General features: G+C 40.6%; 1 long non-coding RNA gene across 1 annotated transcript in view; it reads right to left on the bottom strand.

Annotated features, from left to right (window-relative positions):
* Positions 1-1,326: 1,326 nt before the first annotated feature.
* LOC118471355 (uncharacterized) overlaps positions 1,327-13,924 on the bottom strand; it is a 57,008-nt gene continuing 44,410 nt past the window's right edge. Inside the window, exons 3-4 of the long non-coding RNA XR_008599487.1 lie at positions 9,344-9,467; positions 1,327-3,361 (exon numbers count right to left, since the gene is read on the bottom strand). This is a non-coding gene — a long non-coding RNA (uncharacterized LOC118471355). The remainder of the gene's footprint in view (positions 3,362-9,343; positions 9,468-13,924) is intronic.

The raw sequence follows: 13,924 nt of genomic DNA, 5'->3' as shown, positions 1-13,924 counted from the left end.
AATGTTCTTGTATTTAAATTTTGAGATCTGCATGTTTGTGTTGAGAATGTAGTGCTCAGCAAGCAGGACTGTTTAATTCAGATCATCTAAACCTAGCATTAAATTGATTAATATGTATACCTCATATACATACATGAGCCACAATATTAAACCCACCTGCCTGCTACTGTGTAGGTCACAAGACATTTGGGGGAGTTCTATGAATGGTGGCAGCAAATCCTTTGTGTCCTGTGGGTTGTGGGGTGGGGTCTCTGTGGGGTGGAATTTTTCATGTGGATCCCATGAATGCTCATTGAGATTAGGATCTGGAGAATATGGATTTAGTTGTGTTCCTAAAAGTCATTCTGGTGCAGTTTTTGCAGCGTAGCGGGGCACATTGACCTGCTGGGGGAAGTCGAGGGGGTGCGCCTGGTCTACAGCAACGTTAAAGTGGGTGGTACATGTCAAAGTAGGATCCACATGAATGCCAAACACAAAGGTTTTGCAGCAGAATTTTGCATTGAAACAAAGGGATCAGTGGTTTTAATGATGTGGCTGATCAGTAAATAAGTGAGTTTGATGCCAATGATCTACCTCAGACAAATGCAGCTAATAAATATTCATAATAACAAATTATTTTGCTACTTACTAACACCTAATCAATAATCCAGTGCATTAACCCTTAGATGCATGTGTGTCAAAAATTAGGTCATTTTTTTGCAATATCTTTGTAATGAAAAGTTTTTATCATTTCATATTCTAGCTAGTCCTCAAAAAAAATGTTTTTGATATCATTCCATTCAGATTTTTAAGTTATCTTTTACACTTTTAAAGAAATTGTAATAGATCTATTACTACCCCAAGCTCCTTATCACTGATAATATCATACAAGAGGTGATGAAGTACACAAACTTGGAGGGACAGAAAGCAGAAACAGCTGGAGGAAAAGAGTGGAAAACTGTCGACAAAATGGATGTTGACATTCTTCTATTGCTGTTCTGTGTAATATTCTTCCTTTTCAATCACCAAAATGTCCAAAATCTGTTATAAAGTGAAAAATAAACATATTTCAAACATGAAATCAGTCTTGTGTGGACAAAATATACTACAAACAATAACACAAATGATTACTCTGAACTAAAATGACAAATATGGCATAAAAACACATTGATTCTTATACGGGTCATTTTTGACCCACTTATGCAAGAGAGTAAGGTCCAGTCACTTGTGCATCTAAGGGTTGACTAAATGACTATACAGAATATACCGCATCACTGCCAAAACAACAGGAAAACCTTAAAAGTGTGATTTATTTTAAAGCTGCATTAACTGTTTTGGTGTTGTCTGTTTGTTTTGGGGTTGTTTTTTAGTTTGCGTGGTGCAATGCAACAAGCTGGAACTATTACAGTCACTTTAGAAAGTCAATATGATGACACAGAATAATTTTGGCATTCATTATAGAAGTGTTTCTGATTATTTTAATGAAAACTGCCATGAGACTGAATCCAAAACATTAAAGCTGTGAAACAAGAACAGTTAGCTCAAAGAAGCTAAAATGCTATGTAGGACTGAGGGAAGCAGCAGAAAACAGAATCTCTGTGGGGTTTGTCACCGTGAACAACATATTTCTCCTTTAACATTGTCATTATCATGCGGTAATCGTGACAAAATTTACCACCAATATCTAATAGGATAAAATGATGAAGTGATGATGTTTTCTGTCCAAAAGGTCAAAGATCAGCCTCAATCTTCTGCACAAACATTTTTCTTATTCAATGCCATAACTTGAGAACAAAAGGAGGGATGAGTGTGAAAGCTTGTGACACTAATCTCGTTATAAAAAAGTGCATCTTTAAACGTCTTCCTAAAAGAACTAGTTGTATTTGTTGGTGGGAGGCCGTTGAGGGATCACATTCTATAGTAGTGCACCTAAACTAAGTCGAGTTAAAAGACAATCCAACTTCAAATGCTTCTAACGAAGATCACCTCTACATGGGGATTTTGGCAGGGTAGTTGTAAAAGCTCAGATGTTTGCACTCTCATCCTTCCCCGGTGATTATTACACCTCTCAATCAACCTGTTCTCTCAGCTGTAGAAATAATGACAGAAATACATGAACGTGGCTCAGGAGAGTACTAATCACACAGAGCGATCTGCAGCCCGTCTCTAAATCCAAACCTGCATCTGTGCTCCTGAACAAGACAGATGGCTGCAGTTAATGCAAAAAAAGGAGAAAAAAAGATACATGGATGTCACTCAAGCTGTTTAAAAAAACACCTCCAATAACGGTGAGTCATCACAGCAAACTCCCTAACTGGAGGAAGAGCGTGACAGAGGAGGGGAGAGAGAAAGAGGAAGGGAGACGGATTGTCACATCATCCACACCCTCAACTCCAACACAAGATTCTGATTATTATTTGTAATAATATCCTCAGAGCTACTTTCCTCTGCTTTGAAGTTTCACTTTGAGTTGTGAATTCTGGAGCAGCTTCTGACGTAGGTTTTTTTCTGACATACCAACCCAGAGGCAAACTCAACCCACGAGCTGAGAGAAGGAGCTTTATTCCCCTCAGAGAGGCCAAAACAATAGTGATGTTACATCTTGCTTCATGCAGTCAGAGTCAGCACTCGCCATATTTTCAACATTCATTTAGGGGGAACTGGCCTGACAAACACAACCACCGCTGCCTTACTGTGAAGCCACAGACTTTCTCAGCAGGACAGTGGGCAGCTTATGCAAGCAGAGCTCCACTTTCAACAGCAGCTGTTATCGAATGCTCATTCACAATCCCGTCTTGTGTTTGTGTATCCGTGTATTCATTATTGGCACAGGGCAGGCTGAACACAGGATCATAATTGTGTGCAGCCACTGGTGCTGTGAATGATTTCAGGAGGAGTTGTCCTCTTCAGTAGAGTGGAGCTGAGCTGCCACAATGCGGTATTGTTCTGCTACGTGCTGATATGAGCTTTCCTGTTATCCGTTTTCACCTTCGCAATAATAAAATATGAAGGGGTCGCAGAGAGGAATCAATAATGTGTTTCTAGTGGGAATCAGAGTCTGTGATGGGAGAGGTTTGGATTTCACCAGGCCAGACCGAGGTGAAACTCCAGCCTGGGCCTGGTCTCTGTGGGAATGAGGCAGAGGCAGGGCTGAATACTCCCTATTCATGGATGATGGCCTCTCGCTCTGCCTTTCTCTCTCCGTCTCCCTGTAACATGTTAACTGTCTGTTGCCCAGGGCAGACCTGAGAGCGAGTCGGGGGAAAAGTTCAGAGTGTGGAAAAAGCTGGCATTCGTTGACTAAACTTGGAAACTCGTAGACCATCGCACTTGGAAGTGAAGTCTGAAGGCTTTCATAAGGATTTGGCACAGACACGAGAGTCTGAAAAAGAGGAAGAGATTGATTAAATATAGATGAGACCGAGTTCTCTGCAGAACTGTCGCTCATTACTGAGGGCTTTAGCTTATACTTTGGTTGACAAAGAAGTTTTTTTGATGCAATGAGGTCATTTATTATTTGCAAAACAATTCTCATGGCCACTCAAAAGAAGCCAAAATGAAGTGTAGCTTGCTAGGAAGAATATACTACTTTTAACAGAAGAAATTAAAAAAAAAAAAAAAGCCCTTTCCACACATGAAAAGTTCTTGTTTGTTTCAGTACACACAGAGGGTTTGCTAACAGCCTTACATGGTCTGGTATGACAAGCTGTCGATGGTAGCTAATGTTAGCCAACGTTGCTAGTGTTAACTGGTGTTAGTGTTTCTGTGTTAACCTAATATTTTTACATTTACTGTGTTTATGGACATTAATAAAGGAATGTTAATGGCACATTTTAGAGTTTAAAGGGATAGATTTTTTTTATTCTAACACAAGGAAATGCATTTCTTTAAGGATAAACGAAAAAGTCCAAGAGAAAGAGGCTAATATTGGCAGATTTTTGCCATCCAGTGTTATGGAATATGTTCATGGAGTACTACTGTGACAAAACCAGGATGACTGGTGAGAAATGACTGAGGAGGTTAGCCTGTTTAGCTAGTTTTGTGAAATATTCACTCAAAAAATGATATTTGCCATGACTAGCATATGATAAAGTAGCTAAGGTAGTTTCTTTTATGCTATACATTTAAATAATATGACTGTTAACATAGACAAGTAGCTAAATAGGCTGTGGGCCTGTTATCTAGTTGACTTTTCCAACTTTCGTGCAAACAGAGCAGTCTCTTAGAAATCTACCACAAGAGTTAGAATTTTTCAGAAATACTAGCAAATTAAATTGCAAAATATAACCTTAGCCCTTTGCCCATTTGCAAGATTTGGAATGTGCAAACATCATCTGTGACTGACTCTCTGATGCAGTTTCCATCTAAAATGTTCTTTTTCCATCAAGGATATGAGATGCTGCCACCTTCATGTTTCACACACGGACTTTGCAGTGAAATATTCTGCATTTTTGTGTAGATACATAGATACTGAGGTTCAGTTTTGTTTATTTTTTAATAAAGCATTAAAATTATATTACACTTTGCTGTCATTGATAGAGCCCACAATTTTTCCTTAATGGTTTTTATGGATTTATCTAATGTGTGATCCAAGTGGGCATTTGAAAGGATTCTGTTGTTGGTCCCTAGCATAGACCAAGCTGACTCCATTCATCTGCATTGACCCACACCCCTAGAAATAGTTGCAATTCACTTCCTAGCCAACGGCAAAACAGCACACTGCATCACACTAGCAAACTAATATTCTGTTGTATAACTGGCTGTTTTAGCTCATTTGATGTTCTTATAATAAAAGTAAAGCAAGAAGCTAACTGTACTTTGCGAAGAGACATGTTTGTTTCTTTCTTGTTGGTCAAGAATGTATCATGAGAACTGGGTCAGAGGCTTTAAATGGTGGCCATTTTTACCAATAAAAGTTGCTCATCCAGTGCATACAGCTAAAATGGTTTCTCTTTTTTTTTGGCTTACTTCCGCATCGTGCAGCTTACTGCACATGTGGATTAGTGACTCATTCGCTAGTCTTGCCCACTCAGCCCAGAGAATTTAAATAGAAGTGACATCATGCAAAGAAAAGTACCTTTTCTAGGCAGTGGGCCCGTTTCCTGAATATTAAACTTTCACGGTTTATAATATTTATAACACACGGAGAAATAATTGATGTTTGCAGTTTGGTTTGTCCTGTAAACGCTTTATACACCTCAAAAGGTTTTGATTTAACAATTGTAGTTGTTGCTGGTGGTACAAATAGGCAGCAACATGTCTTGCGGATAACTGATGAAAGAAGCTGAAACCTGAGACAGACAACTACTATATTTCCCTCGGGCTTTTATCTTTAAAGAATGTGGCCTAACAGGTCACCAGTGTAGGACGTAGGTCTAATGTTGTGGAAAGTGAGGAACTCTAGTGTGTCACGAATTAACGCTACCAACATGTAGTCACAGCCACTGATGTGAACGCTAATAAGAGTGATTGAGAGACTGTCATCAGTGAAAAAATGCTGAAGTTCGTCCAAGTTTCACTGTAACAGGTATCCACATATTATGTACTAACATTTCTGGTCTCAAAACAAGGAAACTGCAGAGTTAGCCTGAAAAATGGCAAGGCCGTAAGTTTATTTTAAACTTTTGGATTCAAGTTTATACATTAACATGTTATTTAGAGCAAAATACATTTAAAAAAAAAAAAAAAAAGACTAAATGCACATATATCTAGGCCTTGGGCTGTTCTGACAGAGAACTGGCCTGTCATTCAAAGTAGCTAGGCCATTACATATAACTTTAAGCCCTAATACAATTTAAACAGGTATGTTTTAGAAAAATTCCCCCCACGTACAGTTGTCATGAATGGGGAACAGAGCTACAGAGACTGAAAGTGTTTCTGTAGCAGGCAGTAGACATGTTTATTTCTGCTGTAAAGTTGGACATTTTAACATGGATGTGTACAGGGACTGACCTACTTTTAGAGCCAGCCTCAAGTGGCCATTGGAGGAAGTGCATTTTTTGTCTCTTTAGTGCTGCCTTCATTTCTCAGCCCTGGAAGTTGCTGCCTGGTACAGCCTTACTGTCATTGCTACTTGTGGCCACAATGAATGCAGTTGTCCATTTACACAGCAGACACAGAGAAACATGAGGAATTTTGTATTTCTGGCTATTTTATCTATCACGGTTATGGTCCTACTCCTGAGAAAAATATCTCTCTTTAATTTCTATATGCTCCACTGTGTTTGCCACCTAGTTGCTAACACTGTCTGCCATTTGGTTTTCACAATACGCAATCATTCTTTTAACGTTAAAAATAAAAACCTTAGGGCAGCTAATAAATGAAAGCACTGCAAAAGTAGTCATGATGTTCTCACTCTTATCCTGAAGAGTTTCCCCGTGACCATATGACTGAAAAGCAACTCCCAAACAAGACACACTGTTTCACATTTCTGCACTGCACTTTTGTGTGTCAGAGCAGGTGTGTGTGCAGGCCTCTGTATGAGACAGTGGGTACCTCCTGAGCTCCTCTTTAGTTTCCACCCTGTGCTCAGTTTCACTCTATTTCAGAGTTGGCTAATTAATCATGCATTATTGAGAGACAGAACCAGGGAGTGTAACAGCCTTCACTGCAGTCCCAGCACAATACAGAACCAGGTCTTAATGACGGCGTGTTTGTGTTTGTATGGGGGCACTCAAGGTCAGACAGAGAGTAACTGTGGATGTCTTTGATTTCCCCGTCTGTGTTCATCTGTTTAAAGACAGCTTCGCCAAAACTCCATTTGGATTTGACAACATTTGAACAAGCAGTCGGCACCCATCACCTCAGAGCTACGCACTTCTATTCTGTTCGTCTCCCAGCTAGTGTTGCGATGCTGCGGTGCATCTTCCTCCAATGTCTTCACAGTCTTCTGCTCACACACATTGGCTTGCGCTTGGCTGTCTTTGTTGATCAAACCCACTGGCTGCACTGACTGAATGCAGAGCTCTCTAATCCGTCTCCATCGTCTTCCAGAGGGACGCTGGTTAGCCGCCGTTAGCTCATTAGCTGTCTGCAACAAGCAACCTGCCAGAAATACGGGTCACCTGCACTCCCCTCTTCGTAGGCCTCCTTCATGCCTCTCTCTCTCAGCAGACACCAGGACGGACTGACAGATTGCCAGCGTCCTGCCGTGCTCCCCACACACCCCCCGCCTCCCTTCTACTCCCCCAGTAGATAACGTGGGCTGGTGTACACGTGCAGACAGAGCTGCCTCCCCTCCCCTCCCCTCCACACACACACACACACACACACACACACACACACACACACACACACACACACACACACAGGCGTGCTCTTTCTCCCTTCTCCCTCTATGTGCACACATGAGTTCTTGGCAGGATGAAGACCTTGCTTCAAGGGTTTAATCAGAGGCGCAGGACTCTCGTCTGCAGGCCGCCGCTCTGAGAAATAACACATAAACTGAGCGGCGGCGAGGCGCAGCAGCCCACTTTGCAATCAGAGAACATTTTGAATACTAATCAAACATGAGAGAAAATTTGAATGTAACTGAAGTGATGTTGAGGAGCCATCTGCCCATTGATTAGCAGGACACCGCGGAGATCAGTCTCCTCTAGGACGGCAGACATGACAAGCATATTAGAAACAATATTGATTCGACTGTTGGTGGTAAATTAGTATGATTCTGTATGTCTGTGAAGGACACCAGTGACATTTTACACACTGACCCCTCCCCCTCACTTGGTATACAAAAAACAGATTCAAACCTGGATTAGAAGACTTAGATAGTGAATATTATTATGTGTTCACATGCTGCTTTTTTTTTTTTTTATCACATCCAAATTCATTATGGTCCCATTGTCAGCATCTAAAATCCCCTTACTGGAGCCTTTTCACCCCACCTTGAAGTGTGGTCATTTAGAACTGCTATAAAAACTTCAGGACTGCTTAATGGGCTCTCAGACATAGTTCTTAAGATGCTGTGTCAGAAACAGAACTTGTGGAAAAAGTTATATTTCTTGTAGTCGTTCTAAATTGCAAGGCTGGAAGGTAAAGTGAAATGTTGCTAGAAAAAATGAAAGAGACGCAAAATGGTTTAAAAAAAAAAAAAAACAGGATATCATGGAGCTTTTCAGATTGAGACAGTGATATCGTTCCTCCTCTACACTAAAAGAGGAGTACGATGCCTCATTACTCTCTTTGGAAACACAGACACCCCCCTGTCAAACTGAGGTGTGTGTATGTGTGGGCACTTAGAACTGAATCAACATCCTGCGATATTATTTATGAAAGTTTAACTCTGAAAAATTCATGTGAAGTGTCATCGGCACAGTCTGGGTGTGATTTCATCAGATTTCAATGACAGCGGTCTAGCATCACAATCAAATATTAATCAAATATTGATTTAAATTTGAGAAAACCAAGCAGCAACTACCAGGGCTGAGAAATTAAGACCATGTGGAAGCGTCAAAAATTGCATTTCCTCAATCGACCTTTTGAGGTTGGATAGAAAGGTGAGTGAATCCCCATTGAGTTCATGTTTAAATGTCCATCTTTACAGCAGAAATAAACACATTTACAGCCTGGTACAATTAACAGCTTTGGTCTCTATAGCAAATTTACCCATTCATGACAACTGGATGTATTTAGATTTATACAGACTTAAAATTGTGCATATTTAAGGGCATGTCCACTTTGAGTTACAAGTTTGAGTGACCCTTTTGGTCATTTTTGGATTTGTTGGGAGTTAGCAGGAGTCACCACACTGAGCTTCAAAACTGCTGGTCAGGCATCCTGTGGGCGATGCCTTCTTTTTGTCTTTACATACAGTCAGTGGTGAAACATCATGTTTTTCCAACAGACGTTCACCTGCTTTAAACCAGGGGAAGGTATGAGAAAGAGGAGGTACCACATTTTTTTGTAAAACCAAAGTAAGAAGAAGAAAGAAGCTGATTAGGGAAGAAGCTTTTCAAGAGCTTTACAGTTAAAAGGACCAGTTTCAACATTCAAAACTGACAGATTGTGTTTCCCCTTTTCAAAGGTAATTACAGCAAAGTCAAAAGAAATAATTCAGTGTTTTGAAGGACATTTTTATCATTATCACTATAAGGAATAAGTTTGTACTCAGCAAACTGAACACTAGGAGTTTGGTGATATTGCTAAAAGTTCGATGGGGAGACAAACACCAGCTAGCAGATAACAATAATAATATTATATTTAGTATTTTTCTTAGCAATGTTAGAAATTGCTCTACAAAATACAGTATAGCAAAAAAAAAAAAAAACAAGACTCAAACACCAATAAGTAACAGTAAATCAAAGAAGAAATGAAAATTTAGAGGTCAGCAGTAACTGAAGGTGATGAAGGGACATCTGAGTAATACCTGTAGAGAGTCCATCCATCCATTATCAAAACAGTGCTCAGTCCTCAATAAGGTCGCAGGACGCTGGAGTCTATCCCAGCTGACTTAGGGTAAAGACAGGAGACACCCTGGACAGGTCACCAGTCTATCACAGGGACACACATAGAGACAAACAATCACACTCACATTCCCAATGAACAATTTAGAATCACCAGTTAACCTGAGCATGTTTTTGGACTGTGGGAGGAAGGCAGAGTACCCAGAGAAAACCCACACATGTACAGGGAGAACATGCAAACTCCATGCAGAAAGATCCCAGGAAGGCAGAAGTCTAGAAGGGACAAAACAGCATGATCATCCCAGTTGTAAACTATGAATGTATTAAGAAGAACTGGGCTTCCTCATGCTTCCACATTTTTTTGGGCTCATTTGGAATGTGCATTAGTGTCTGTCTCCAGTGGAGCTGGCTGAGAGTAGTCACGTCCGAGACCAAGTTGGCTGACATCTTGTTGGCTCCCAGCACACATAAATGGGGTAAAGAAAAAAAAAATCATATTGTTTTTTCTAACTGCTGCGTTTACACAGGCAGATTTCACACACAACTTCATCACATCTTATTACAAGTAAAATGCGACTTACATTAGAATGAACTGGAATTAGTCTTTAAACACCACTCTTATACTATTGTGTTAACAACTGACTGCACCAGTGTAAATTTCCAGCTTTCAGTTTGTGTTAAATGCTCTCACATGTAACTGATCAATGCTGATGTTTGATCCCTGTTGCCCATGATCTGTTGCAACTATAGTCAAAGCTCCAGCCCAACATCCAACTCTCATCCCTGGATGTTGTTTTCCACTTTTGTGCATTTATGCATCAATAAATCTGAGGTCTGGATAGCATTTAGAGAAATTTTGTAAAAGTTTCACCTGACCTCACTGCACACTGAAGGCACCCAGCCCTGAATAATCTACAGTCAGGAGCCAAAAGTGAACAAAATCAAGCGCACAGAGAGCGAGCAAAGCAGCTCAGCTCATCTACGTGTCAGGATCCAGTTACATGAGAGGTGAGCTCACTTAACAGTACTTCTGCCTCGCTGCTCTTCATCACAAGGAAGTGGTCAAACAGATCACTGACGGAGGGAGTGACCCGGAAAACGTGACTCGCTCATAAACACACTGCAGCATTTGGCACGCTGAGAACCTGAGCATGTAACGTAATATGCCGCTGAGTTTTGCTGTGACTAATTGTAACCTGCGTTCTCCAGCTGAGGAAATCTATCTATGGAAAGGAACCAGCAAATTCTCAATTTCAGAGCATGATGATGTTTTTCCGCCTTTTAATAGCGCAGAATGAAGGGGGGGAATCCTGATTATCAGCAGAAGACTGTTCTTACCAGCCATCTCTTGAGTTACAGGACAAGATATCAGCAAGTGATGCTGACGTGTAAACATCAGGTGGCACAAGCTCGACCAGCCAGCTGGAGCTTCCTGCAAGGCCGTAAAAGATATTTTACTTTGGCGTGAGCAATAAAGCTGTTCAAGTTGGCGGCCTGACTAGTAATCGGGCCCATACAGCTGTGGGCAACACTTCAGACATTAATGAGAATATGATTGATCACATGGAGAGTAATTGAAATTGATTAATCATTTGAGAGTTGGAACTTAATCTCTCCAGTCTCCAGGAGTTATAGAGGTTATGAGACAGCGGTGAGATTCTGCATTATCATGCGTGCCGTAGGCAGCCCAACAGAGGCCACTAGAGCAGACTGTGATCAATACTCGAAGAGACAGACCTTAGAGGCACGGCCCTGACAGCTGATTTCCATTCCCCCGAGGGTTCAGAAGTAGTGCTGAGGTATTTGTTGACATCTTTGAATTGTACCTCCAGGGAACGCTTGATCTGATGGATAACGTGCTCCGTGTGGGCATGGCACTGGCGGCTTTCAGAAGTTAGACGTTGCATAATTTGACGTTGCGTGCCAAAACTTGAAGATTTGAGTGATAAGCACTCACAGGCGGAAATGTATGCACACCCACCACATCTGGCTCATCTGGCTACACACTCTTACAGGAAGTGGATTAGAGAACTGCTTGGCTCGTCGAGGACAAGCCCACAGAGAATATCTATAATCTGCACATCCACAAATCTAATAGAGATCGTGGCAGTCGCGCTCTGAGATCTGATTGAGGGAACCAGCTGTTACAGAGACACAGCCAGAGAGCGTAGACCCGCCAAGCACCCAAAGAGTTTATTTAGCACATTGGCTGTATCGGCTAAAAAAAACAAAAAAAAAAAACAGGACTGAACAATTCCAAGTATCTCTTCACAGCAACTAGCTCAGATTTCATGACATCAAGCATCCACATTATGGCCATATGCTACCTGTGTGCCAACTTTAATAGCAGGCAGCGATGCTAAATGCCCTCTTGGATTGTTTGAGCATCCATTTGCATTTTAGAGTTGCTGTGTTCTCTCAGTCCGAGTCTCCTGGCACACGATCGCATCATGGCTAAAATAAACCATCTGAAAGCTCTGAGGCTTACAGCCCTTCTGTCGCTCACATAGTAGGTGGGCAGAGGAAGCCTGACTTTTAAAGATAATTCCGCTCCTGTCAGGCTGCAGCAACAACCACTTACCTAATTGAAAACATATTTATATATGTACAAAGAGAGGAATATTTAGAGGGAATGTTTATGCAATGATTCGGAGAGCTGATGTTCAGCATTCTTTATTTGCATTGCCTTTCAAGGATCATTTGGCTTTATTACAACTTAGATCTCATGTTTGTAGTTAAGATGACTGGCACTCACTGAAGGAATTGCTGAGATCTGGGAATTGGACGACGTCACTAAAAAGAGGTCAGACGTGGGGCAAGAAATAAACAGACGGACAGACAGGCTGCTGTTAAACCAAATTATCTAAGACACTTCATTTGGAGGTAAAACTGAGAGCAAGTGCAGCCAAAATATAAGATACAAAACGTTACAGGAAAACACTGGGTGTCTCATAACAATGATGTTACTGTTGAACCAGAAGGTTTTGATAATGATTTCATTGTTTCCCTTCAATTTTCTCTTCCAAGTAAGTTTGATTAATCAGGCGTGCTTGTTTGGTCATATGACTGCTCATGTTTCTGCCATGTTTGACTGTCTCTTAAAGATAGTGAATTTAAAACAACACACTTTGATGCAGGGGCTGTGCCAGAAAGTCTACAGCAATGTTTCCATAACATAATGAAGGATCATGTTAGAAAATTGATGGAAAAACCAAACGAGAAAAAATATCCTTAATTTTGCAAAAACATTTATGTCCTCACTTGAGGTGGTTTTTGACTTTCTTGAAACAGAACAGTTAATAGCTAGATGATTCTAGATAGATAGTTTATTATCCTGAGGGAAATTCAAGTATCCACTAGCTTACATACAACAAAAACAAAAAGACAAAACAGGCAGGTTAGTAACCAGATTAACATTAATATTAAAGGTTAGTATAAACGCAAAAAAAAAACTTGCTCTACAATACTTTAAATAAGGGCTTCAAATTTTAAAATCTTTAGTGTATTAAAAGTCATTATACAATATTTACACATTTCAAGGCACAGTGATTTAAAATGAGTGAATTGGCTTTTCATCTATAAGTACTAAATTGTGAATTTATCTGCTGAGCTTTTTAAATTAAATTCCTAGGGGTCTACATATAAAATTTACTCACTTTACCAATTCCACGGCTCATTCCAAACTAAGTTGAAAAGCTGGAAGCCTTGTTATCCAGTTAATGTGATTTGGGGCAACAAACTACGTAACTTTTCATAAGGCCTCTTAAAGCCACACCTGACCCTCCCAGGTAGGGCTAGCAGAGCAATACCACTTCAGGAGATTTTAGATCCCAGTAAACAAAGACGTTGAAATTTCCAGAACAGCTTGATTGAAGTGCAATTTATTGACTTCTTTATTCACCTCACCCAATATTCTGCTGTCTGTTGCCACATTACAGAAGCTAAATTGATGCTGACACATTCCCAGATTTAAGCACAAACTTTGGGTACAGTGCTATAACTGACAAATGCAGCTTTGACAAGAAAAAAATGTAAGTCAAGATCTTCTCGAAAGCATATTCTTTGTTTTTCAGTTCAGATTTCCAAGGGCAATGATGAAATTTTATCTCAACATCCCCCGCTGCGTTCTTTTCTTTCACTTACATATTTTTGCATAACCGCAATGGTGCCCGCATTTCTCAGATCATCTCCTGCCTCTGTCACTTCCTCTCATAAGTCACAGTGACACTTCTTCGTGTCATTTCCCCATAGCCTGTTCCTCAAAAAGGATTCCCTCCCCACATCCCATTTATGCCCCAGTTTAAATCTTGCCTCCTCTGCTGTGTTTTAGCCCCAAACCTCTGCTTCACTCTCCATCCTCCTACTCAAAATGCAAAACACAGCAGATGTAAATCTATCAAAATCAGCCACAGCATGGTGCACCCAGCCACGTATCAGGGTTATTATTCTGTAAAATACTGCAAAAAGGATGTCTAAGGTGGGTGCTGAAATTCCTCTGCCTGTATTTGATATATGTATCCACAAGCACACTTAGTCACAAGAAA

Source organism: Amphiprion ocellaris, chromosome 18, assembly GCF_022539595.1.
Source record: "Amphiprion ocellaris isolate individual 3 ecotype Okinawa chromosome 18, ASM2253959v1, whole genome shotgun sequence".
Taxonomy (NCBI): domain Eukaryota; kingdom Metazoa; phylum Chordata; class Actinopteri; family Pomacentridae; genus Amphiprion; species Amphiprion ocellaris.
This window is presented reverse-complemented; position numbering and strand designations above follow the sequence as displayed.